A 26,018-nucleotide genomic window follows, 5' to 3' on the forward strand; every position below is an offset into this window, starting at 1 on the left:
CCTGCCACCCAACAAAGAAAATATGCAAATCAGACTAGCATCTAATTTACTTGTAGCATGTGACCACAAGAAAAATCTGCAGGATTCCCAAGCAGAGAAGTTCCTCTGGCAGGTCAAAAGCAATGCTAAGTCCTTCCAATATAAGATACCCTAAGCCTTTTTTTTTTTTTTTAAGGTTTATTTAATTTTAATTCCTTTTAGAGAGAGCACAAGTGGGAGCTGCAGAGGGAAAGGAAGAGAGAATCCAAAGCAGACTCCACTGAGCTGAGTGCAAAACCCAACGTGATCCCACAACCCCAAGATCACAACCTAAGCCAAAACCAAGAGTCAGACGCCTAAACAACTGCACCACCCAGGCACCCTGGACACCTTATTCTTTATTTGAAGAGTTCTTTTTCCAAAAAGGGGACTCAGGAAAAATGAAAACAATTAAATAAGCTCTGAGAGTATGTTCTTAAAAGTAAACAACACAGGGACGCCTGGGTGGCTCAGTTCGTTAAGCGGCTGCCTTCGGCTCAGGTCATGATCCCAGCATCCTGGGATCAAGTCCCACATCGGGCTCCTTGTTCTGTAGGGAGCCTGCTTCTCCCTCTGCCACTCTGCCTGTGCTCGCTCGCTTGCTCTCTCTCTCTGACAAATAAATAAATAAAATCTTAAAAAAAAAAAAAAGTAAACAACACATACAGAAAATTATTTCAGTTTCAGTGGAAGACAGGGTTAGGGTGCCCAACCTCTTCCTTGAAGAGATTTACTACCCTCTTCTCCCTAGAAACCTTTAGTGACAGGAAAACCTCATCCCAATTACTTCATGCCACACATCCACAATAAACAGAGCTGCCTAAAGATGGGCTGAAGAACCCATTTGTTGACAAACAGATAAGATGTCCCGTAAGTACCATGTAAATGTCCATGGTACATGCACATCTCTCACTGTGGGCTGATGGCCAGCATGATGTTTCTACTTCTATTTTAGTTCTCTTCAGACTATTATAGTGATTCCTATTCACTTCCATTTCCTCACGATCGTCATCACAGGGACACACCTCACTCATCTTTGTGCTCTCAGTGCCTAACACTGTGCCCTGCAAGAGACTTTAGAAACAGTGCTGCAGAATGAATGGCCCAGTGTGTCACTCATCCTCCCTTTTTAACAGCTGACCACCCAGAGAAAAGGAGACTTGGATGAGAGCAGCCTTCACACAGAAGCTAAGCCTGAAATTACAGACCATTTCTATAAAAATCATTTTCTCACCTATCAATCACCTTATCTATCATTTCAGAAAAACGACTGAGTTTTCCTTTTCGTGATTAGTTTAGGTACATAGAAAGCATGATTCTTCCAAAATCTTTCCCCCCCCAAATTAAACACATCACTCCTGGGCACCCATAAAAACTACAGAAGAAATGGGAGCATTATGTATTTGAGAAGAAAGACATTGATTTCAAACCTACAATTCTCTCAAACTCTCAAGCAAACAGAAAATAGGAAGAAAAAAGCTCTGTCAGAAACCATTTAAGGGCAAATAAAGTACATTATCATGATAAACTTAGAATAATCTCTCCCAGAATTTATCATCAACAGAACAGGTGAAGCTTCACAGAAAAAAAGATAAATTAGAAGGGAGCCTTGTTCACTTAATAAAGCCAAAGTTACATCTTTTTATAACCCATTAAGCTTATATAATTGAAGGGGTACCAAGTGTATAACTTCTTCCATGCATCTAAAAACAAACCTCAGCTCAATAATTCACAGCAGAAAACAGGTAGTCATAAACATGGCAGGTTTACCTCATCTCTGAAACATACTTTTAACTATGCACTTGGCTAATTTCATAGTCATCCATTATTCTTATGGACCCTCTTAATATATCCACTGAAACAGAATTTCAAATACTCCCCTCTAATTCAGTGTGATACAAACAACAGATCTTGTGTCCAAAATTATAGCAAATAGCCACAGTTCCTTTTCAGGAACACCATGAGCAGGAGGCTAAAACCCTCACAAATCATCTCTGTAAGTGGGTCCTGCAGTGACTGTGACACGGTGCCATGTGTACACATACAGTTACTTCTAGACAATCACCTCCTAAAAGAAGAGATGACAGTCACTGCATCCAAAGTTAAAACCAAACCTCAGAAATGCAGCCGTGCCAACTAAGTAGCACTGGAGTTTTCTAAGCAAGTGTCAAATGAGCTCAAAATAGGTCAGACTCCTCCCTCCTTGGTTCTTTAGCAACATGCAAATCTCTAACACTCCCCCCAGAGGTGAGATTCTTTTCAGTGGTGTCTTACACGTAATATTTTCTCTCAATTTTAAGAGGGTCTAAAGGAGCTAGGGGGGGATGGGGGCTGGAGAGTACATCAGAGAAGCAGGGGTCTATTTTTATATTGGGAGCTTAAAGTGAATCATTTTGGAGCAATGCAGACAAAGCTGAGGCCCACCTTGATGACAGCTGTATCAAAGGCCTAAATTTCCAAGGATCATAAATCACTATAGTAAGCATATCAACAGCATGTGGTACCCTGCAAGCATTTTGCAACCTTAACATTAGATCTCCTACAGTCCTTTGATATTCTCAAAAGATGCCTTGGATTTCAAAGGCAGCCCCACATCAGCAAGGCTTGCAAATGGCAACCCAGAAAACTGCTTGAACACGGGCAAGTCCCAACCAAAACTGACTGTGGGGATGCCAGGAATGTGCCATGACCTGTATTCTTCTGCGGGAGTGACAAAAATGTGGCCACATCATTAAAAGGAGAAATTACCCTAAATATACAAACCAAATGAGAAACCAAATTATATGAGCACCTCAGGAAAGAGGCAACTACCCAGACTACTCTCCCCTGATTCAGGACAGTCTCTCTCATCTCACCAACCCCCTGCATAAAAAGACCAATATTAACCGCTGTAATTACAAATTTATCTCTGACTCCTTAGCAAAAAAGTTTCAGAGCTTCTTTCCAGAACAACTGGACTGAAATAAGCAACTGGAGAAAAATGGCCTGCTAGAGCATGTCAAGATTGACAATCATGTCAATCATACAAGCTAACTCTAGCTTTTTCTGTATCTTTATATTAAAAGTTCCTGGGTCTGGAACACCCACCTGGCTTAGTCAGAAGAGCCTGTGACTCTTGATCTCAGGGTTGTGAGTTCAAGCCCCACACTGGGGGGTTGAGATTACTTAGATAAATAAATAAATATTTGAAAAAATAATAAACATGGGTATGTGGATGGCACAGTTGGTTGGGGTCCAACTCCTGGTTTTGGCTGGAATCATCTTAGGGTTGTGGGATTAGATCCTGCAGTGGGCTCCACACTTAGCGCAAAATCTACTTAAGATTCTCTCTCTCGGGACGCCTGGGTGGCTCAGTTGGCTAAGCATCTGCTTTCGGCTCAGGTCATGATCCCAGCATCCTGGGATCGAGTCCCACATCGGGCTCCTTGCTCAGCGGGGAGCCTGCTTCTCCCTCTGCCTCTGCCTGCCTGTGCTCGCTCTCTCCCCCTCTCTCTCTCTGATTAAAAAAAAAAAAAAAAAAAAATCTTAAAAAAAAAAAAGATTCTCTCTCTCTCCCCTCTGTCTGTCTTCCTCCTCATGCTCTTGCTTTCTAAAATAAATTGAAAAATACACAGATAAATAAAAATGTAAGTTCCTGAGCCTGTGATTGAGGTGGCAGGAAATACTGATATCTGCTCCCATTCCTAGCTCAAATAACCTATTGATGCTATCCTCATTGAATCTACCACAAAAAAGTGTATTTACAGATTTCTGGGATTTAAAAATTTGCTGAGTTTGTTAGAAAAGAAAAGGCATGGGGCGCCTGGGTGGCTCAGTGGGTTAAAGCCTCTGCCTTCGGCTCAGGTCATGATCTCAGGGTCCTGGGATTGAGCCCCACATCAGGCTCTCTGCTCAGCAGGGAGCCTGCTGCTTCCTCCTCTCTCTCTACCTGCCCCTCCACCCACTTGTGATCTCTGTCTGTCAAGTAAATAAATAAAATATTTTTTAAAAAAAGAAAGAAAAGGCATGATCTCAGGGTCCTGGAATCGAGTCCCACATCGTGCTCTCTGCTTGGCAGGGAGTCTGCTTCCTTCCTCCTCTCTCTCTCTCTGCCTACCTGTGATCTCTCTCTGTCAGATAAATAAATGATATCTTTTTAAAAAATAAATAAATAAAATAAAAAAGAAAAGGCAATGCATTATCACACTCATAAAATGTCTTTCTGATGTCTCTTGTCATAAAATGAAAACAAAAGTATTTATTTTAGGACAAAACTTAATTCTCTACTGCAGCTGAAGACTTACTGGGCAGTTAATACCTGCATAAAAATACATGGAACAAATATATTTGCATGTAGCGTTGTTATAAGAAAAACATCAAGATGACAGTGGACTTCTCTAGGTAACATTATAGAGAATAAATATTGCTAGACAAAGGCAAGAATGTGGGCTACAACAGTCCTGAGTTCCTAAGAAAGAAAAGGAAAACTAAAGTATTTCAGATTTATAGAGTATGTTTATATTCTCAAAGTATTTTCATGTCTATTTCTTCCTTTCAGTGAATGTACGACCATTGCCATCTGACAGCTAGGGAGGCAAGGCCCTTTATCACACGCTGACCCCACAGCACAAGCAGAATCAGGGTGCAAGTCTTCTCATGCTAAATAGAAGACATAAATCCAGCTTATTTATAATGCTCACAGGCTATCATGGTTCAGAACTTTTTGGTGAAGCAAGAAAAATCATGAAGGGCACAGTACATACACGGTATGTTTAAAAGACCCAGTTACTCCCTCCTATCAAACCAACATCCCATCTCTGAGTACAACATTACTTCTGGAGTTATATACACTGTTTCCCACAGGTCACCCAGTTCTCGATCTCACATTGATCTCGATCTCACATTGATTCAAACGCACATATTACCCAAGAATTTCTTTTTCTTTTTTTTTTTTTTTTTTAGGGCAGTGCTTCTAAGGGAGGAAACAGCCCCAAGTGGAAATGGAAAACACTCACAAGCTAAGCTAAATGCTATGTTCAAGCCACTCATGTTCACATTAGTCTCATCCTAAGTAGTCATGCTACTGACCCAAGTGTCAGTCAGCATCAACATCAATCTCCATAGGAAGAGCTAAAGAAAAGAAAATCTAATTAAAAGCCCAAGAAAAAATCCACTTTAATCAAAGCTGCACCCCAAAGGCCAAGGAACTTTATGGTAGGGAAAAAAATCCCAAAACATGAAAAAATTAGTAAGAAGAAAAGAGATGTCAAGGGGGGAAAAGAGGAGACATTTTAATTTAAAGAACTAATAACTAATAACTATCAAATAACTTTCCAAACAGAGGAAGCATAAAATGATGAAAAAATAATAGAAAATGGAGAGGGTTAAAATGCACAGAATCACAATTTTAAGGATATTTTACTAAGAAGAATAGGAAACTAAACATTTTCGCCTGCGTGGCTCAGTGCCTTCGGCTCGGGTTATGGTCTCAGGGTCCTGGGATCGAGCCCCACATCAGGCTCTCTGCTCAGCAGGGAGCCTGCTTCCTCCTCTCTCTCTGCCTGCCTCTCCGCCTACTTGTGATCTGTGTGAAATAAGTAATCTTATAAAATCAAAACAAAAGAATGATAGATTTGATTTTATCAAAATCAATTAAAAGAATCCATCTACTATAAGCCTATGTTGACATCTTTTCCCAAGTGGAACAACCATACAGATGAGGATCCCAGACTTGGCCAAAAACAAGGGCCACTATTCTATGGGAGTCCTTGGACAGGAGCTGCCTAGGACTCTATTAGATGGGAGCCAAAGCTAGAGGACAGAAAAGGTTTACCCTAAAAACTCAGTCTAACAAATTACTGGTATCCTTTTCTCCACACTAAAATGTCTGTGTGAATTATAACCAAGAACACACACAGGCCAAATCATTACTGTTTTGTCTTGTTTTTTTTTCCCACAACACTACTGTTCTTAATGTGAAGCAAAATAATCATTATATCAAAAACACACACACATACACAAGTTAGTTGTTAAGAAATCTCATATTAACTACAAAGGATTCAATTACCCATCTTAAAAAAAAAAACTGACTTACTAATTTTAAACACTTACCATGTTTTAAAAATCTTTTTACCTCAGAAGCTCTTTTCATGTCAGACTTTTCAGAAAAAGTCAAAAATCTGTATTACCTCCAACAGTTGGAAATCAGTTTCAACTACAATTTATTTAAAAGAAATCACTCCCCATCCAGTATCACAGCACTGAGATTCCAAAGCAGTTGTCATGCATAATTCCGTATCAGAACCCAACTAGCACAACTGCACTCCCAAAAAGAAAGGCCTACAGACTAGAAAAATAACAGAAGTTGCATTTCCCATTTCATATTTTGAGTCTAATATACTGATGAGTCTGGAAAGAAAGAGAAGACCTCAAGTTCAGCTTGACAGTTATTTACTACAAATAATAAAGCAATGACTGGCACTCAATTTTAAAATAAATGCCTAAAACCCACGGGGTGTATATATATTTGTATATATACATATATATATTAAAAGGATAAACCTTATGGTATGTGAGTTATAGCTCAATAAAGCTTTTTCTTTTTCTTTTTCTTTTTTTTTTTTTTTTTTTGAGAAGAGAGGGAGAGAGATAATCTTAAGCTGACTCAACACCCAGTACAGAGCCAGCCTCTAGGCTCAACCTCACAACCCTGAGATCATGACCTGAGTTGAAATCAAGAGTCAGACACTGAACCAACTAAGCCACCCAGGCACCCTAGGCTATTGTTTTTTAAAATAAATAAATGTTACTTAGAGGGTGACTGGCTGGCTCAGATGGTTAAGCATCTGCCTTCAGCTCCCAGGGTCCTGGGATCAAGTCCCACATCAGGTTGCCTGATCATGGCCTGCTTCTCTCTCTCCTGCTCCTGCTCCTGCTCCTGATCCAGAGCCCTGCTTGTGCTCTCACTCTCTCTGTCAAATAAATAAATAAAATCTTAAAAAAAAAAAAAAAAAAGTTAGAAAGAAGTACTCCATATATAAACCACCTGACTTTATTACTGAGAGTCCATAAAATGTGGATTTTAGAGCGTATAGCTGTCTCAGCTGGAAGAGCATGGGACTCTTGGGGTCTTGAGTTCGAGCCTCAGGTTGGGTGTAGAGATTAATTAAATAAATATAAACTTTTTTAAAAATGTGTATACTAAATTGCAATATATAAAGATCATCAACTTCACTTATAATCAAAGAAATGCAAATTAAAGTGACACTGTACACTCTTCACCTATCAGGTTAGCAAAGATTAAGAACTCTCATAATACCCAGGGTTGGTGGAAAAATGAAGAAACTGAACTCCAAAACATTCTTTGTGCACACTGGCATATCTGGGAGAGCAATTTATTAACAGCTTTCAAAATTAAAAATGTACATGGGCACCTGGGTGGCTCAGCTGGTTAAGTGGTTAAGCAGCTGTCTTTGGGATCACCTGGGATCAAGTCCTCTCCCCCCCCACCCCCATCCCCCGCCTCGGTGGGCTCATGCTCAGTGGAGAATCTGCTTCTCCCTCTCCCTGCCCGCGCTCACACAGCATGCGATCTCTCTCAAATAAATAAATAAAATCTTTTTAAAAAATTAAAAATGTTGGAGCATCTAGGTGGCTCAGTTGGTTAAGCAACTACCTTGAGGCTTAGGTCATGATCCTGGAATCCCAGGATCAAGGCCCATCTCAGCAGGGTGTCTGCTTCTCTCTCTGACCCTCCCCCTTCTCTTGCTTTCTCTCGCTCTCAAATAAATAAATAAAATCTTTTTTTTTTCATGTACATACTTATGGATCCAGCAATTCCAATTCTACAAATTTACAATACAGATATACCTAAACAGCTGTACAGGTACAAGTATTAAAAAAAAATCAGAACCAATTTAAGTATCCATCAATGGATTGGAAACTGAAGTATACATCCATACCGATATCCCAGCTGGCAGTTGTTTTAAAAAAAAAAAAATTAAAGACCTGAGGTATAATTACAAGTACTGACTTGAAAAGTATATGCTTGAAATATTAAATAAAGAAAAATTCACTATAGTATATGTAGTGTGTACACGTGTTTATGTATACATAGAAAATGTCTGGAAGAATATTGGGGGAATAAGCATTATTCTTTTTGAACTGTAGGAATGTGATTACAATGAGCACATATTAATTTTATAATTACAATTTGTATTTAATTTGAATGAATCAGGCTCTCAAATAAAGCCTTCCCCTGGTGTTAAATCTCCCCATGCTACGACCCCAACTTGTCTTTCCAGTGCTTCATGGTTCCAGCCAAACCAGTCTGTTCTTCCTTTGAGAAATCAACCCAAAGGACTCCTCTCCAAAATACTCTTAACAACTTGGTCTGAACAGCTACCAGTAACAGCTTCAAACATAAACTACTTCAGCTGAAAGAACTACATATGCCTGCATCTGCTACTGAACATTTTAAAAGAATTTTTTTAAAAAAGGAAATCAAGGGGCGCCTGGGTGGCTCAGTTGGTTGAGCAACTGCCTTCGGCTCAGGTCACGGTCCTGGAGTCCTGGGATCAAGTCCCGCATCGGGCTCCCAGCTCCATGGGGAGTCTGCTTCTCCCTCTGACCTTCTCACTTCTCATGTTCTCTCTCACTGTCTCTCTCTCAAATAAATAAATAAAATCTTAAAAAAAAAAAAAAAGGAAATCAAAACATATTTAATAATCATCAGAGAAGCAGCAAGAGTTCTCCCCATTTCCCATCCTTCCAGCCTGGGTACCTCTGCTCCATGCAATTTCCTGCCTGAAATCCTCTTACCTACTTATCACATGTCCAAATCCTGCCAATCCTTCAACACAGGTTAAACACCTCCTCCTATATCAAATGTTCCCTAATGCCCCCAGCCAGAGCTGATTCTCTTTCTTAAACCATGGGATCATCCTCTCCTGAGACATATTCTTCTATCAAGTAGTCAACAGTGTACATGTCTTATTCCTACTGGGGAGAAAACTCATCAAGGGCACATAAGTGTCTAGGTCACCGTGTATGCCTCATTTCATACATAAATTAAACTGGTATTTCACTAAAGTATGTAAGAAACGGCAAGAATCTAAAAAGCACAGGTTTTTCCTATTTAATTAGGTAACAGTTATGTACCACAAACAACAGAAGTAGGAAAGGTAAGGATCCCTCTCTCTCTCTACACACACACACACACACACACACACACACACAAGGCCGCCCCCACCCACGCCCAGTGCTCTAGTATGCCTCAAATAATAAATAAAATATCTAAAAAAAAAAAAAAAAGGGGCGCCTGGGTGGCTCAGTGGGTTAAGCCGCTGCCTTCGGCTCAGGTCATGATCTCAGGGTCCTGGGATCGAGTCCCGCATCGGGCTCTCTGCTCGGCAGGGAGCCTGTTTCCTCCTCCTCTCTCTCTCTGCCTGCCTTTCTACCTACTTGTGATTTCTCTCTGTCAAATAAATAAATAAAATCTTTAAAAAAAAAAAAAAAAAATGCTGGGGCACCTGGGTGGCTCAGTGGGTTGGGGCTCAGCCTTCAGCTCAGGACATGATCTCAGGGTCCTGGGATCAAGCCCCACATCGGGCTCTCTGCTCAGCAGGGAACCTGCTTCCCCCTCCCTCACTGCCTGCTGCTCTTGTGATCTACTTGTGATCTCTCTCTCTCTGTCAAATAAATAAATAAAATATTTTTTTAAAAAAATACTCAAGGGCAAATTACCCAATGTGTGTGCATATTATGTGTTTAAAGTTTTTATTTATTTATTTGAGAGTGAGAGAGGGTATGACCTGGGGGGAAAAGCAGAGTCCCTGCTGAGCAGGGAGCACATTGTGGGGCTTGATCTCAGGACCCTGAGATCATGAACTGAGCCAAAGGAAGATACTTAACAGACTGAACCACCCAGACATCGCTACCCAATGTGTTAATACTACATAATCTGTTGGGATTTTGGTCAGAGTGCCAGCTGTCCTGCAATAAGGAGTCTTCCTTTCCTCTAAACTAACAGAATCTCTGATTTCTTTTGACTAGGCACATAGCCATCTCCACTAAAGACTACATTTTCAGCTTCCCTTGCAGCTATCAGTGGCCTGAGGATTTTGTCATAATTAAAGGGACAGAGCAGAAGTGATGTGTGTCATTTTCTGGAAAGTATCCTCACAGATTGGGGATATACCCAGCTTTTGCCCCTTCCTCCTCCCCCCTGGTAAGAATACAGAACTGACCAGAAGAACTAGAGATGCTCTTTGACTAAAAGGAGAAAACTGGGACTCCTAATGAGCATGAAGGTACCATACTAGCTCAGGGCTGCCCATGCTTTACATGAAAAAAAGGAAACTTCTACATCGTTCAAGCCATTGTTATTTTGGGTTTCTGCCACTCACCACTAAACCTAATCCTACTTAAAACAAGGCAAAACACGGAACCTGGGTGGCTCCGTCATTAAGTGTCTGCCTTTAGCTCAGGTCATGATCCCAGGGTCTTGGGATCGAGCCCCACATTGGGCTCCCTGCTTAGTGGGAGCCTGCTTCCTCCCTCCTCCCCTCCCCCTGCCTGTGTTCCCTCTCTCACTGTGTGTCTCTGGCAAATAAATAATAAATAAAATCTTAAAAAAAAAAAAAAAGGCACACCTACAAAGAGTACTATATGTATTTATTAAGTACTACTTCATTAAGCAATTTCTAATACATATTTTATACTTCCTAGGATTAAAATAACTTTTTTGATAATTCAAAAAACCAATAAGCACTGAAATGTCTTTCTATACTATATGTAAGATACAAAAATGTTATCAGCAAGAATTTGTCCGAAAATCAGCTTCCTGAATATCTTTTGGAGTCAGGAGATTAAGCCAAATCTCCTGTATAATTGACCTCAATAAACTACAAAATAGTATTATCCAATCATTCACGTGACAAGTGAATACTTGCTACATTCTTCACACGCTAGATACAAAGGACACAAAGATGACCAAAGCAGTGCCCTCCTGGAGTTGACAGCAATATACCTGAGGTTGCAGAATGCGAGGGCAACACTCCAGATGCCCCTCTTCCAGCCTCCCAAGTTAATTATACCCCTTCTGCTACTGTGTTCTTGTTTCAGACTGAGTATAATATGATTAGGCTTCAATCCTGCTCTACTAACATAATCATATATAATCATATTCCTCAAAGAGTATACTCCCATTACTGAAATTAAAATCAACATATTACCAAAATGCCATAGCAGCTATCACTAATGGTGGGTCACTTTTCCAAATGGCAAATCTTATTTTCACATAACATTTCTCCTTAATTTCATCTCAAAAAGTAAACCTATCCCTAAATTAAAAAAAATACTTTGCAGTTCCCCCTAGCTCCCAGGGGATGTCCTATAAAAAAGGTCAGAAAGTAGGACTGCTAGACAGATGGCCAACCATGTTTAGTTATTCCTCGCAGGCCATTAAACCAAGCTCACTAAAGAGCAGAAGCTGGACCAACAAGATGCCTTGCACTCTCTTCTCCATCCCCTACCTTCCTGGATCTCTCTAAGAGAAAAGAATACTAACCTGACTGGGTCAGAGTCCAAAACACTGACTGGACTTGTTTATAAATTTGAAGATCAAATGCAGATTAAACATGACACATATATATGAGGGTTTGCTATCTTGCACTTGCTCATTTTTCTCTCTTTGGGCATTCTGTAAAGTAGCCAGCCTAAGAATAGTAAGACAGTAGGATTTAGGAGGAAGAGAGATCCCTTGCCTAGGCCTTAAGTTTAACCAATTGCTACAACCCAGGGTATTAGACAAATCTACATGGCTATTTTGGCCAAAAGCCCAATTAATAATAAAATATTCTGAATTTCCCACTCACCATGGTTCTACTTATATATATCTCCCTCAGGATCATCACAAGGAAGAAAAACAACTAAGCTATCACATTCTGTTCACAATTCATTAACACCCCAAACCTCACTATGATTCTATAGTCTGTGTCATTCACTTGGTATTTAATCATATACAATTCTGTAGCATGTCCTACCCAAGAAATAATGAAAGTTTTAGTTAGTAACTCAGCACTTATTTAAGCCCTGTAGAGTTGACCCCACTGATCCTAAGTATCTCCTGGTTACTGAGTATTGCAGATAATAAAGAAGCAAACATAACAGAAAGCTAGATCTCTAGATAACAATCATAACAGTAAGTAAGTTTTAAAGACTAGCACTTAGTGAATACTTACCATTTACCAGAAACATTTTAAGCATCTTGTATGTATCAATTACTTTGTTCCTCCAACTATTATCCCCCATTTTACAATAAGTAAACTGAGACCCAGAGAGGTAAGTAATTTGTCTAATTTTTTTTTAATTTATTTATTTAACAGACAGAGATCACAAGTAGGCAGAGAGGCAGGCAGAGAGAGAGGAAGGGAAGCAGGCTCCCTGCTGAGCAGAGAGCCCGATGTGGGGCTCAATCCCAGGACCCTGGGATCATGACCTGAGCTGAAGGCAGAGGCTTCAACCCACTGAGCCACCCAGGCGCCCCAATTTGCCTAATGATTAAGCAGCAGACTGGGGATTGAGTCTAGAGCTCTTAACTATTTTGTTCAATGGTATGATGGCTAAGAGTGGACAAATACCAACTGGTACATTTTAAAGCTCAGCATTCAAAAGCCATCCAAGGAGACAAGAGGGCAACGTGGATCAGGATCTCAGAAAAGAGATTAGGGCTATATATTTATAAACTTGCAAACTAGACATGAGGTAGAACAAGGTCACATTAGAAAACAGTACTAGGGGAGAAGTTAATAAACAGAATCGTGAGAAACAATATGTTTTCTCAATCATGAGAAACTACTTAAATATTAAGTAGTTAAAATAGTTGAAAGTTGACATTTTAGGCCAAACTGGTAATGCAGTAGGGATGTATCTTTGTATGTTATATGTATATATAACATATACTGTATTACATATCAAAATATATAATAGTTATACCTACTCTAAGGAAACTAGAACATAATTTAACTATAATGACTATAGGTTTATGGTAGCAGCTCTGTTTTTACTGTACTGTTCATCATAACTAAACTTTTCATGCTAAATCTTTAGACAATAACACTACCTATAGCAGTGCTGCTATGAGAGAAAATAATCTGCTTGAAGATCTATCTTCAGTTATGTTTTCCAGGGTATAAAGCTATGAAAAGATGGCCTAAATACATGACCACCCTTCAAAGATTTTAAGATCTCCAATGTTTACATCTATACAACATGGGAACTGAGACAGATCTTACACAGTTCGTTAGCATTTTTTTCACTCTTAGCAGTGCATAAAATAATGGTACATGTTACTAATGACATCTTAGATACAATGAAATGTGTCTTCTAGAATACATTTAATTCAACATGTAAGCATATATACTGCTGTAGTTAAAACTTTCTGACTTCAGTAGTTTCACAATCTAATGGGAAGAACATGATTTAACATTAAGATACAGGGATGCCTGGGTGGCTCAGTCAGTTGGACGTCTGCCTTTGGCCCAGGTCATTAAGTCCCGCATCAGGCTCCTTGTTCAGCGGGGAATCTGCTTCTCCCTCTGCCAGCGACTCCCCACGCTTGTGCAGTCATGCATGTTCTCTCTCTCTGACAAATAAATAAATAAAATCTTAAAAAAACACACACATTAAGATATAAATGGAAGAAATAATCATTAACACAAGATGTAAGTGTCTTTTTGCCATCTTTCAACACGGCCCTAATGGTGCACATGAATGTCCTGGGCTGATGCTCTCAAGAGCATCACCAATGCTGAAGAGAGCCAAACGACAAGTTCTTATTAGGCCATGCTCCAAAGTCATTGTCCGGTTTCTTACTGTGATGATAAAGCATGGCTCCACTGGTGAATTTGAAATCACTGACGTTCTCGGAGCTGGAAAAATTGTTGTGAATCTCACAGGCAGGTTAAAAACATGTGCAGCAGTCAGCCCCCGATGTTATATGCAACTCAAAGGTCTAAAAAGATGACATAATAATCTACTCTCGTCCTACCAGTTTTGTTTCATTGTACTAACAACCTCAGCTGGCATCATGAACCATGAAGAAGACAAAATTACACAGGAGCAAAAACCCTGGGATTCTTTTTCTCAGCATGTAATACTTATGTATAAATAAAATGCCTCAATGGAACCCCCCCCCACAAAAAAATGATAAAATAAGCGGAAAGGTAAACGAACTGAAGAAAAGAAAAAAGGTACTTGGTAAGAACTCACAGTGGCCAAACCAAAAAAAAGGCAGGCATCCTAAGCACAGTTTTAATAGAAAGAGATTATATCTGGGGTCCCTGGGTGGCTCAGTTGGCTAAGCATCCGACTCTTTGTTCAGTTCAGGTCATAATTTCAGGATCGTGGGATCAAGCCCTGCACTGGGCTCCATGCTCACCGGTGAGTCTGCTCGGGGATTTCTCTCCCTCTCCCTCTGCCTTTTCCCTGCCTCTCTCTCTCAAATGGGTAAAGAAATCTTAAAAAAAAAAAAAAGAGAGAGAGAGAGAGAGAATTAAATCTGATGTAAGAATAACAGGAAGAAGGTAGAGAATAAATGGTATCTGAACAAAGGTAGAAGGAGAAGATGAATGAGGTTATGGTCATGTCACTCTCCAGCAACTACTCTCCAGTTAAAGTAAAGCATTGCTTGAGGATAACTAAACAAAAGGGAAAACATTTTTTAAGTCTTCTATATTTTTCTCCTTCTAACTCCTGTAGTGGTTTTATGGGGGTGGTTTTTTTGAGAGAGAAAGAGAGAACATGTTGGGGAGAAGCAGAGGGAGAAGGAGAAGCAGACTCCCCTGCTCAGCAGAGAGCCCAACCCAAGGCTAGATCCCAGGGCTCATGACCCAAACTGAAGGTAACCGCTTAACCAACTGAGCCACCCAGATGACCCCAGAGTGGTTTTAAAATAAATCTACAAACTCTTTGATATTCCTCCTTCAAGAGGTGGAGCTTAATTTCTATACCTTTGCACATGGACTGGACTTAGTGACTTGATTTTAATGAATAAATTTGGTAGAGGTGATGATGTCTGACTTCTGAGACTAGGTCAGAAAAGCACTGAGGGGGCACATGGGTGGCTCAGTCAGTTGAGCATCTGACTCTTGATCTCAGCTCAGCTCATGATCTTAGGGTTGGGGAATTAAGCCCTGCCATTGTATCAGGCTCCATGCCGAGCAGGAAGTCAGCTTGAGATTCTCTCTTCCACTTCCTCTCCTTCTCCCCCAACTCATGCACAAAAGCTTGCCTGCTTCCCCACCAAAATAAATTAATAAATGTTTTTTTTTTGTTTTTACTTTAAAAAATGAAAGAAAGAAATGGCATTGAGCATTCCTTCTTGCTTCCTCTTTCTCTCTCTTTGATCACTCCTTCTGAAGAAAGCCAATGCCACATCACAAGGTCACTCAGGTAACCACACAGACAGCAGGACGCTTCAGAGGACTCCTGCTCACAGCCAAAAGAGTTAGCCATGGGGAAGCAGAGCTTCCAGCCCCAGTCAAGCCTTCAGATGACTGCACCCCAGCTAACATTTTGACTGCAACTTCAAGAGAGACCTGAGCCAGAACCATTCAAACCTAACCACTCCCAAATGAATGACCACAGAACTGTAAGATAATAAATATTTACTGTACTGTCACCAAGTCTTGAGGTAATTTTTTATGCAGCAATACATCACTAATATAACCCCATGGCACTTTGCGTCTCTCAAACACTTAAGTTTATCTTTTAACAATTATGTGTATATAAATGGCCAGTAAAGACATTGATTTCTAGAAAGCTGTTCTCTTCATCTTTACATGCCTGCAAGGTTTACCTCAATGAGCTATAGTCATGTACTTGAGGATTTTTTTTAATATTTTTTGATTCTTGCCAGTGTTTATATCTGCAGATGTCCAAAAATGAGGTGATTACATTCTTGAATAAGAGCACAGCTAGTGAAGTGGGGTAAAAAAAGAAAATATTGATTTGACTGTGATCTGATTTAAAGATGGAATGAGGGACTATAGATAGAACAATCAAAAATAACTCCAGAATGGGGTCCCTGGCTAGATCAGTTAGTAGAGCATGTGACCTTTGATCTTGGGGTCAAGTTTGAGCCCCACACTGGGTGAAGAGATTACTTAACACACACACACACACACACACTCCAGAATGACATATGTAAAAGGTGGAAAAGGCAGTCATTGGAAATACCCTTGGAAGTACTGGAGGGCAAAGCTTGCTTGAAAAAAAATAGTGTAGAGCAGCAAAGTGCTGTAATAGTAACACCAAACTTACTTCATTATCCAGGAGAAAAGTACAAGCCACTTGACTAAGAAGGATTAATTTTAGATGTGCTTCTCAAACTGTTCTATAGCACATTAGTTTCCATAAGAAAGCCAAACGTATTCTTTGGGGAAGGGAAAAAACAAAAATAGGGGCGGCCTGGGTGGCTCAGTGGGTAAAGTCTCTGCCTTCGGCTCAGGTCATGGTCTCAGGGTCCTGAGATCAAGCCCCCCATCAGGTTCTCTGCTCAGCAGGGAGCCTGCTTCCCCCTTTCTCTGCCTGCCTCTCTGCCTACTTGTGATCTCTCTCTGTCAAATAAATAAAATCTTTAAAAAATAAATAAATAACAAACCAACGAAACAGACAAATGAAAAAACCCTCTGTAAACTACAAGATATTTCTGAGCCTTTAAGGTTTTAAGGCACATTATAAATTTACTTGAGGGTAGGGGGGAGGGATAATTGGGTGATGGGCATTAAGGAGGGCACTTGATATAATGAGCACTGTGCAATGAGCAATATATATATATATATATATATATATATATATATATATAAAATGAGCAATATGCAAACAATGAATCACTAAGTTCTAGCCCTGAAACTAATAATACAGTATATGCTAACTACCATAAATATAAATAAAGAATAAGGGGCATGTGGGTGGCTCAGTGGGTTAAAGCCCCTGCCTTCGGCTCAGGTCATGATCCCAGGGTCCTGGGATCAAGCCCCACGTCTGGCTCTCTGCTCATCAGGGAGCCTGCTTCCCTTCCTCTCTCTCTGCCTGCCTCTCTGCCTACTTGTGATCTCTGTCTGTCAAATAAATAAATAAAATCTTTTTAAAAAAATAAAATTTAATTTAAAAAAGAATAAAAAATAGGGATGCCTGGGTGGCTCAGTCTGATAAACATTTGTCTTTAGCTCAAGTCATGATCCCAACACATGGGATCGAGTCCCACCTCAGGTTCCTTGCTCAGTAGGAAGTCTGCTTTTCCCTCTGCCGCTCCTCCTGCTTGTGTTCTCTCTCTCTCTCTCTCTGACAAAACTTTAAAAAATAAAAATAAAAAATAGTAACAAAAATAAATTTACTTGACCTCAAAATACTTAAAATATTCGCAGCATATTAGTATGTCATGAATACAGTTTGGGAATAAAGGACTTGGTAGGCAGGAAGGTAGACCACATAGGTGGGTAGATTCCCAGGAAAAATGCAAGACAGATGTAATAATATGATCTCACCTAAAAAAGAAATCTTAACTACCATTTATGATGATGTAGTTTCTTAAAGGAAAATAAACTGTTGGATAAGCTATCAAAAGCAACAACAGCCATACCAGATGTCAGGAAAATAAAGACGGGAAAAACATGACAGGATTTAACAGCAGAAAAAAATCCTCTCCCATAGGCCATGGCTCAGAATGCCTCCCATTCCCATACCTCCTACTGTGTACCTCAGTGAGATACAGCTTGAACAAGTGAGCAACCCACCATCTGGGAGGCTGGTAGGTAGCTTAAGAAATGGTCTGGCTCCAAACCCTTAACCAAGAGTCCTATCAGATCCTCTCCTGGGAAACGTTAATTAAATATATAATGAGTCCTTAGTAGTAAAGGTAGAAGCTGAGCAGAGGCATAAAGTCACAAAGAAACCAGACAGAAAAGAGCAGAGTGAATAGAAAAGGATTAGGTGAGCCAGCCCTGCCTGTTTAGGGTCTTGTGCATAATACCTGCCTTCAGTAAAAAAATATTTAAGTTAGTGTAATACTATCCAACCTCAACAACTTAGGTGCTGACCCACCCAGAGACAGCAGGATTGCAAACTGATGATACCCCTTCAGTCACTTCAGGGACCCACACATAAAGAAAGAAAAGGGGAGGGAAAGAGGAATGAAGGGCAGGGGAACACTGGCACTGGATATAAAAAGGAGCATCTAGTTTAAATTCACCTGAATGTCTTCATATAACAAACATCTTTTTAAATCAGTGGTCAGCCTTTGCTTCTCATTAGGAATCAACCAAAATTACTGTAGCGTTGATACACCACCCCAGTGCAACCATGTTCTGCCCAGGGAGGAAAAGGTTTCCAGAGAGTCCCCAGGCAGCTGCTCCGAATTCATACATGCAGACACATGCCCACATTCTCACCTGCTCACACTCCCCACAAATTTAGTCAGCCCCCATACATTAAGTGCCACCACCAGCCCACTCACCCTGTTCCCCACCTCCAGAAGTAAGGGTGTCAGGAATCAGACCTCGGGGAGCCTGGTGAACACGTACAGGTGTCAATGAATGAGTACATGTGTGCTCTGCTGAGTATGTGTGTGACCACCTGTGCTAGCATGGGTTTTTGTAGGAGGGGCTCTCCCCTGCTGCTCAAAGAGTCTGTCTAGAGGTCCAGCATCGCCAGGCTTGCTCACAAGCTCTCTTTCAGCTTATTCCAGGCCCACAATGTCAATACCATCCTTTAGAGTGGTGTGGTGTCCTTATGCTACACAGAGCCTGCACAACCATGGCCAGCCCTGGCACCAGGGTATGTCTCAACAAATCCTTCCTGCTGAGGAGGCAACAAGGTAATCTGGTCACTGGAGCTGGGCAGGATCCTTATCCCAATCAGTACTCCAGCATCTGTGAGGCCCATCAGAACCTGAGGTTATTGTTCTGTGAGGCCTGATTCTCTAGGTTTCCAGATTTGCTCCTCTTTTCTCCAATGCATGAAATGACTTGAAGGCTTTCTGTTCCTTGCAACCAAATAAGCCTAACAAAACCTTTACAAATCATATGTATATCTGGTTTTAAATTAGGGCACGGCCTATAACTTCAACTTCTGATGCAAAAGCCCAAGACAAATAGGCTGTGACGATTCCTCAAATACCAAGAGGTCTAATGAATTAGAGATCATATCATTTTGTAACATAACTATATAAGGAAATATTTCACAAGTAAACATATTGCTTATGGTTGCTGGTAAATTTGGTAAATTTTACCAAATAAAAACAATTTTACACTGACACAAACAGGTCACTTTACCAAAAACCTCTTGTATTAGCAGTCCAGCCTGACCTAGTTAGCCAATATACAGACACATGGCATAGATTATATTACTTGGCACACCAACAAGTTAATTATACAAATCACAATTCCAACCAAAACTTCATTCTCGTAAATATATTTAGGATCTGAACATGTCTGAGTTAATGTGATCAAATATTCATTAAAATGGCTTAAGCAGGGCACCTGGGTGGCTCAGTTGGTTAAGCGACTGCCTTCAGCTCAGGTCATGATCCCGGAGTCCTGGGATAAGAGTCCCATATCGGACTCCCAGCTCCATGGGGAGTCTGCTTCTCCCTCTGACCTCCCTTCTCATGCTCTCTCTCGAACACTCTATCTCTCTCTCTCTCAAATAAATAAATAATTTTTTTTAAAAAATGGCTTAAGCAATCTTAACCATTTTCTAACAAATAAATGTTCACTTAAACAGGACAAGCAAAGCTACAAAGTTGGAACAACTACAAAGATAACTACTAATAATTAACAATCACTTAAACATGATTCAAAAGGAATTTCTAGTTGTTGAAAGACTCTATGATCAGCCAGAGCACAGCATTATCAGAGAGTGATTATGTAAAACAATAACTATTGTTTCAGGGTGTATGTATGTGTAAAATGAAGTTCACAACTATGTTACACTAATGACTCTAAACATCTGAATTTTCTGCTATCTTAACCTTTACATCAACTGCATAAGAAGCTGCCAAAAGCAGTTAGTTGGAAAGCACAGAAATTCCCAGAAGAACTCAGTATATACAACTTATTTTACTACTTAAATGTTTTTTTGATTACTGGGATTTAAACAAGATGTTAAAGATTCAAAACTAATTTTAAAACTAACGGGTGCTTACTAAATCCATAATAATATTCAACATACACTGGTTCTAGAAGGGCACAGGTCATATTCCTCTGTGTGTGTGTTTTTATAGCACCTGGCATATTTTTGTCAACAGTACATATAATTGTTTCAAGACTTACAGTGATTCTACCCTACTTTTTAGAAACCTTTTCACTGACCACCATGTCAAAGGTGAAAAAGTAACTGGTCCATTTATTTCTTGATTTGGATTACCTTTTTGTTGTGAACCCGTTCTCAGTTACTCTAGTTACCTTGCAACAAAACACTGGCAGAGAATATACTGGATTGAAATTACTGGCCTCTATTCCTACTGAATAAATAATACATTCGAACTGTTCACATTTCATTTGTAAAAGGTACACAACTTCAGGGGTTACACTCTTAAATTCTGAAAGCAAAGTGAATCAGAAATCACATTCCTGAGGGTCTGAAACAGATGTTTATTCTATGCAGAGTCCCCTTTGCCTCTGCAAACCTCTCCCAAAAGTCCACTCCACTAAAACAACAGAGATGGGCTAGGATGTGTGATAAAAAACCTTCTGGACATTTATCAAACAGATTATCTCTGAAACTACACTTTGGATTACAAGTCTTTGGGCAGGAATTTGGCCTTCTGTGTTAATCTGTGTACACATTCATTTCATTTTCTCTTGCCTCTGTTTTTTTTTTTAACCTAACCCAGAGAATTAGTCATCCTATCAGACTTAATTTCATCTGTTTATATGACAATTGAAAACAACACTACTGCAACACAACACTACTACATCCACAAAAATACTGATTTTAGTGAGTTCCTCTCTCCCCTACCTCCCCACCATCCCCAAGAAATCCCAGAAGAAAACGCCTGGGTCCAGAGCTAGGATTTTTCTCTTCTATTGGGTAGGTCTATTTGACTTTTTACTAATGATACTGAAAACTTTTTAAAGACTGCTAGTGTACGTACAATTTCTAACACCAAGAACACAAACAAATCCCTTGATTTTGTTTAGTATTCTAAGACAAACTATGTTTTTCATAAAAGAGTATCAATTCAAACGAGTCTTTGGAAGTCACTATGTGTAAACACTTCTGATGATAGAACAAACTAATGTCAAGACACAGCCAATAACATAAAAAGCCTCGACACATCCGTGCCAGTCAAAGGACATCTGCATTAGCAGCTCAGGGAAGTGGCATTTGCAGGAAGGCACTACAACTGCGTTCAAAAGAAAATCATTAGGCCTCAGCCGTTAATCCCCTCCCCCATCCTCTTCATCAGGATCCCTCAAAGCAATTAACCGGTAGAAGGTGCTATTCTGCAACCCACAGTATTCACACCAACCTCCATCCTTGGCCCAGAGCTGGGTTTAAGCCAGGAGGACTCTATCAGCGTATTCCCTGACCAATACTCAAGGAAGCCTCTACACCAGCCCCGGAAAGAGAAAAACAGATCTTTCTTTATAAGCCCTACTTACAAAACAAAAAAATGACATCTCAATAGCCAGCATACCTGATTATCAACCATCAGACCACTAAAATGTCAAAACACACAGACACTCTTTGCCAAATATTAACCACAAATATGATCATTATCATCTTAACTGAGACAATCTACTTCTACCTAGAAAAGACCCTCATCACATTCACTACAATAAGAGTCAACTGAACAAGTCACTGTCCCCAAACAAAGTCAGGGGCAATGAGGAATAGGAAGGATGACTATAAGGTCACGACATATAGAAAAGGTTTTCATCTTTACATAGACAAAAAAAGAGCAGCAGAAACTAGGGCTGCAGAGGAAAGAAGGGAGGTGGAGGAGTCGAGTCTCTGAACATGTTTTTGAGTGTCCTTTAGTTTCCAATCTACTCTTCTGCCTCTCATAAGGTTGCAAAAAAAAAAAAAAAAAAAAAAAAAAAATAACCGCCAGACATGAGATGGGTGAAAGAAAGCTGGAAAAGAAAAGCGTCCACCCTTCCCCCATCTTCTCTCCTCTCTCCCAAAAAGAGCTGTGTTTGTCTGTGCAAACCTAGTCCCAAATATGGGAGAGAGAGAATGAATGTGTGTATGGAAGAACAATGAGCCCTCAGCCTGGTATTGTGAGTGTGTGTGTGTGTGTGTGTGTGTGTGTCTGCCTGCCTGCCTGCCTCTGCCTCTTTTCCCTTCGACCTCAACAACAACAGGGAGAGCTGGAAGCCAGCTTTTCCTTCAGGCTATCAAAACCAAAACTGGCTTATAATTTACAGTGGAATTAACTCAGCAAGCAAATCCATGGAAGGAAATAGCTACCCAAAGATCATTTTATTATTATATAGATCCATCCTCTCTCCCCTCCCCCAACAGACTGAGACTAAAGAAACCAGTGTACATCAGACAAAAAGGTCTCTCTTTAAATGGAAAGCAATTATCAAAACTGTTCCATATCTAAACAGAGGATGCATTAATTTATGTTACACCAAAATGTTTGGTTTGTAATTCACCAAGTTTCCCTTTTACTAGTTATCTTTTTTTGTGTTAAAAAATTTGCTTTGGGGAAAGCTATTTCAGGATTCATACAAAACTACTTTCTAAATGTCCCTTAAAATAGCAACACAGACTGAAACATTTAAAGCACCCAGTTTCTCAAGGACACATTTTGCTTAAATCAATGTCTGAAGTCTGTAATCCAGAAAGATTGTAAGCAAACCTTGGAAAAGAGGCAGAGGAAAATGACAATTCAACAATGAATCATTTTGTTTTCCTTTCAACAACTTCTCAAGCAACCAGTTTCAAAGGAAACCTGCAATACTTTCCCCTCCCAACACACACACACACACACACACACACACACACAATCTATGTAAAACTACCTCTCTTCTTTCCAAAACCTTAAAAAAACAAAACAAAAAAAAACAAAAACAGAAGTCACTTTCTTTCAGGGAGCAGAACTCAAAACATGGTAGTAAGAATCCCATTCTGCTGCAAGTGATTTGGGGTTTCATGATTTAGTAATCACACACAGCAAAGAACTGGAGATTTAGCACACAAAGAAGGACTCTTTCCCTACTGTGAAAATACTACTTTAAGAAAAGCCCTCCCCCAAGACCCCCAAATCCACAAACAAAAAAATTTACAGTTTGGGTCTTTCACTTCCTTTCCTCCCCCCCCCACCCCAACCCCCAGTTCAGCCAGTAATTTAGTCACATGAAGCAGGTTTTCACCTCAGACAAGTCCGACAAGATCATGAATAAGCAGCAAAGACAGAACCCGGGTCGGCAGGCCAGTGGGGCAGTTACCTGGCCCCGGCAGGGCCGAACAAGTCCCCGGCCCTTTATTCCCGTCCCCCCCGGACGCGGGGCTCGCTCGCCGGCCTCCCCTCCCCGGCTCCCGACCGACCGAGGAGTCCAAGCCGACCCCCTGCCGCCCCACGCCCGTCCCCAAGTCCAGCGGCCAGGAGAGAAGGCAGCTGCCTCGCGCCGGCAAGTTGGAGACTTACCTTCCCCGAATGCGCTACACCATCAATGGAGGTGTGTTCGTCCGGCTCCCGGGAAAGTGGGGGACGGCGCGGGAGGCCCGCGGGGCTGGGGACCGCCGGGCTCGGGCCGAGGAGGGGCCGGCCGCGGGGACGGGGCCGGGGGCTGCGGGGGCTTCCCTCCCGTGACCTCTGGGACGGTCTCCACTAGCTCCCTGTTCCTCGTTCGGCCAGTCCTTCAGAAGCGGGAGCCCAGGATCATGTCTGGTTTTGTTTTTCTGAGGGCGAGGGGCTCCCTGAGGATGATGGTGATTTTTTTTTTTTTTTTTTTTTTTTTGCCTCAACTAGGAGAGAAAATGAGGCAGAGACAATATGGGAGGCGAGCGAGGGGAGAGCACGGGGGAGGCGGAGGCGGGGGCGAGACCCAAGGCGGGCGAGTGTCTCGGGCGTGCGGGAGGAAGAGGAGGCTGGAAGCGCGGGGGGCGGCTCGCGAGCGTCTGTGGGAGCAGCGGCGCCTCGGCGATGGTGGCCGAGCCGCGGCGGGGCTGCTGCACGGACCCGCCGCCCACTCCGCGCTCGGGCCCGGCCCACCTCGCAGTATCACGCCTCGCCATTGGCGCGTCCCGACGTGACGCGCGCGGAGGCCGGGCCAACGGGAGGCGGAGGGCGGGCGGAGGGCGGGCGGAGGGCGGGCGGAGGGGCGGGACTTCTTGCGCTCTCTCGTTTTCTCTCCCCCCTCCCCTCTCTCCTTTTTTTTTCTTTTTCTTTTTTTTTTTTTCTTTCTAATAAAAAGAGCAGGAGAGAAGGAGGGGAGCGGCCGGGCTGTGGCGACGCCGCGGGTCGGGCTCGAGCGCGCGCTCCGGGCGGCGGTGGGCTGGGCCCTCCCCCCCCACCACCGGGGCGCGTCTTTGTGCGGAGCCGGGGCCGCGGCGCTCTGCGGGCTGGTCCCACGGGCGCGCCCGGCCGGAGTCCCGCTGCCCTTGCTGTTACCAGGGTCCCAATTTGCGTTTTCAGCCACTCCAGACGCGGACTCCTATTCCTGGGAGGAGGGGACACGGAGTGGGTTCCGACGATTCGCTTCAGGACTCTTAAGAAATTCTGATGGGAATGAACGTTTTCAAAATAAGTCTACGGCCGAAGGTTAATTAAGAAAGAGAAAAACGAAATTCGCAGGTCGCGCTGCTTCTTTGAAAAGAATATAATAAAGAGGAAAAAGCCTGGAAAGTCTCCTCAAGGAATAAAAAAGGGACTAGAACCCCAGTCGCAGAACGAAGGTTAGGGAGAGAGCAGTGTGCACAACCCTATGCCATAAGTTTGAAAAATAAAACCTTTTTTTAAAAAGAAAATCCAAATATCACCTTTTTCTTTTGAGAAACCTAGTATTCTGTCCCACTTCCCAAAAGGCTGGTAATCACAGGGTCTGCGGTGCTGTAAGGGGAGTGAGGGGCAGGCCAAATGCTCATATTCTATTTAATATAATTTATAGGAATGAGGGGTTTGGAAATTTTAATTATGACTAGCAGTTTTTGAAATGCGTATCATGTTTATTGAGTTCTTTCACACACCCTGGCATGAATCCAGGGCGAATCATCAACCTATTGTTGGTTTGTTAATATACGTAAATGCTTATTGGTGTTCTTACACTGTACACTCTCCCTGAAGGAGTTCAGATCTGTATATAATGGAATAATTAAGGGCTAGAACACAGCGCAAAATAATTCACTCATCTATTTCAAATAAAGTGATAATTTTCTCTTTGGAATATCTGTTCAGATTACAATTTCCACATGCAGCAGTTTCTTTTAAGAATAATTTGGACTAGCACATATCATTGGACTGTGACCCAAGAGATCTAAAAACAAATGGGTCTTTGCCGTTTCCTTTCTGAGTAACTTACAGCAAGAAAAACCCTCTCTTGCTGCAACTCCTTCAGCTATGAAATGGGAAACGTAGTTAATACCTCATTATATATCTAATAATGTGAGAACTGAATTTTACAACATAGTAAATTCAGTAAGTGGCTCCGGATATCCTAGATATGGATGGAATTATTCAACATCACTTTTGGAAATAACAAGGAGTAAAGTGTATTAGATGGGTTAGATGTATTAGATGACTTCAGTGTCCATCACAATCTATACTTACAAGAGCGAGCGTTCTTTCTAATAAAGGTTCAGCCCTGCGGTGGGCAAATGGACAACAGTTTTTCAGAAGGTGCCTGATCCTACACTACCATTAAGCAAGGAGGGGAGAGGCTCTCAAGACCAGTCAACCACATTTATCGTAGTATTAGGGCTTGCCATTACTGTCATTTATCTATAAAAATATAGGTTTGGGGTGCTTGGCCGACTCGGTTGAGCATCTGACTCTTGATTTTAGC

The 26,018-nt window shown here is 41.4% G+C and overlaps 1 protein-coding gene across 3 annotated transcripts in view; it reads right to left on the reverse strand.

The window, feature by feature from the left end:
• Nucleotides 1–24,136, reverse strand: part of RERE (arginine-glutamic acid dipeptide repeats) — a 422,365-nt gene extending 398,229 nt beyond the window's left edge. The window contains exon 1 of one of the 3 annotated variants that reach the window (XM_059138457.1): nucleotides 23,663–24,136. The gene's annotated coding sequence lies outside the window, so the exon portion shown is untranslated. The remainder of the gene's footprint in view (nucleotides 1–23,662) is intronic. The other 2 variants (XM_059138460.1, XM_059138459.1) reach the window with 2 other exon arrangements.
• Nucleotides 24,137–26,018: the final 1,882 nt, after the last annotated feature.

Source organism: Mustela lutreola, chromosome 10 (assembly GCF_030435805.1).
Source record: "Mustela lutreola isolate mMusLut2 chromosome 10, mMusLut2.pri, whole genome shotgun sequence".
Taxonomy (NCBI): Eukaryota; Metazoa; Chordata; class Mammalia; order Carnivora; family Mustelidae; genus Mustela; species Mustela lutreola.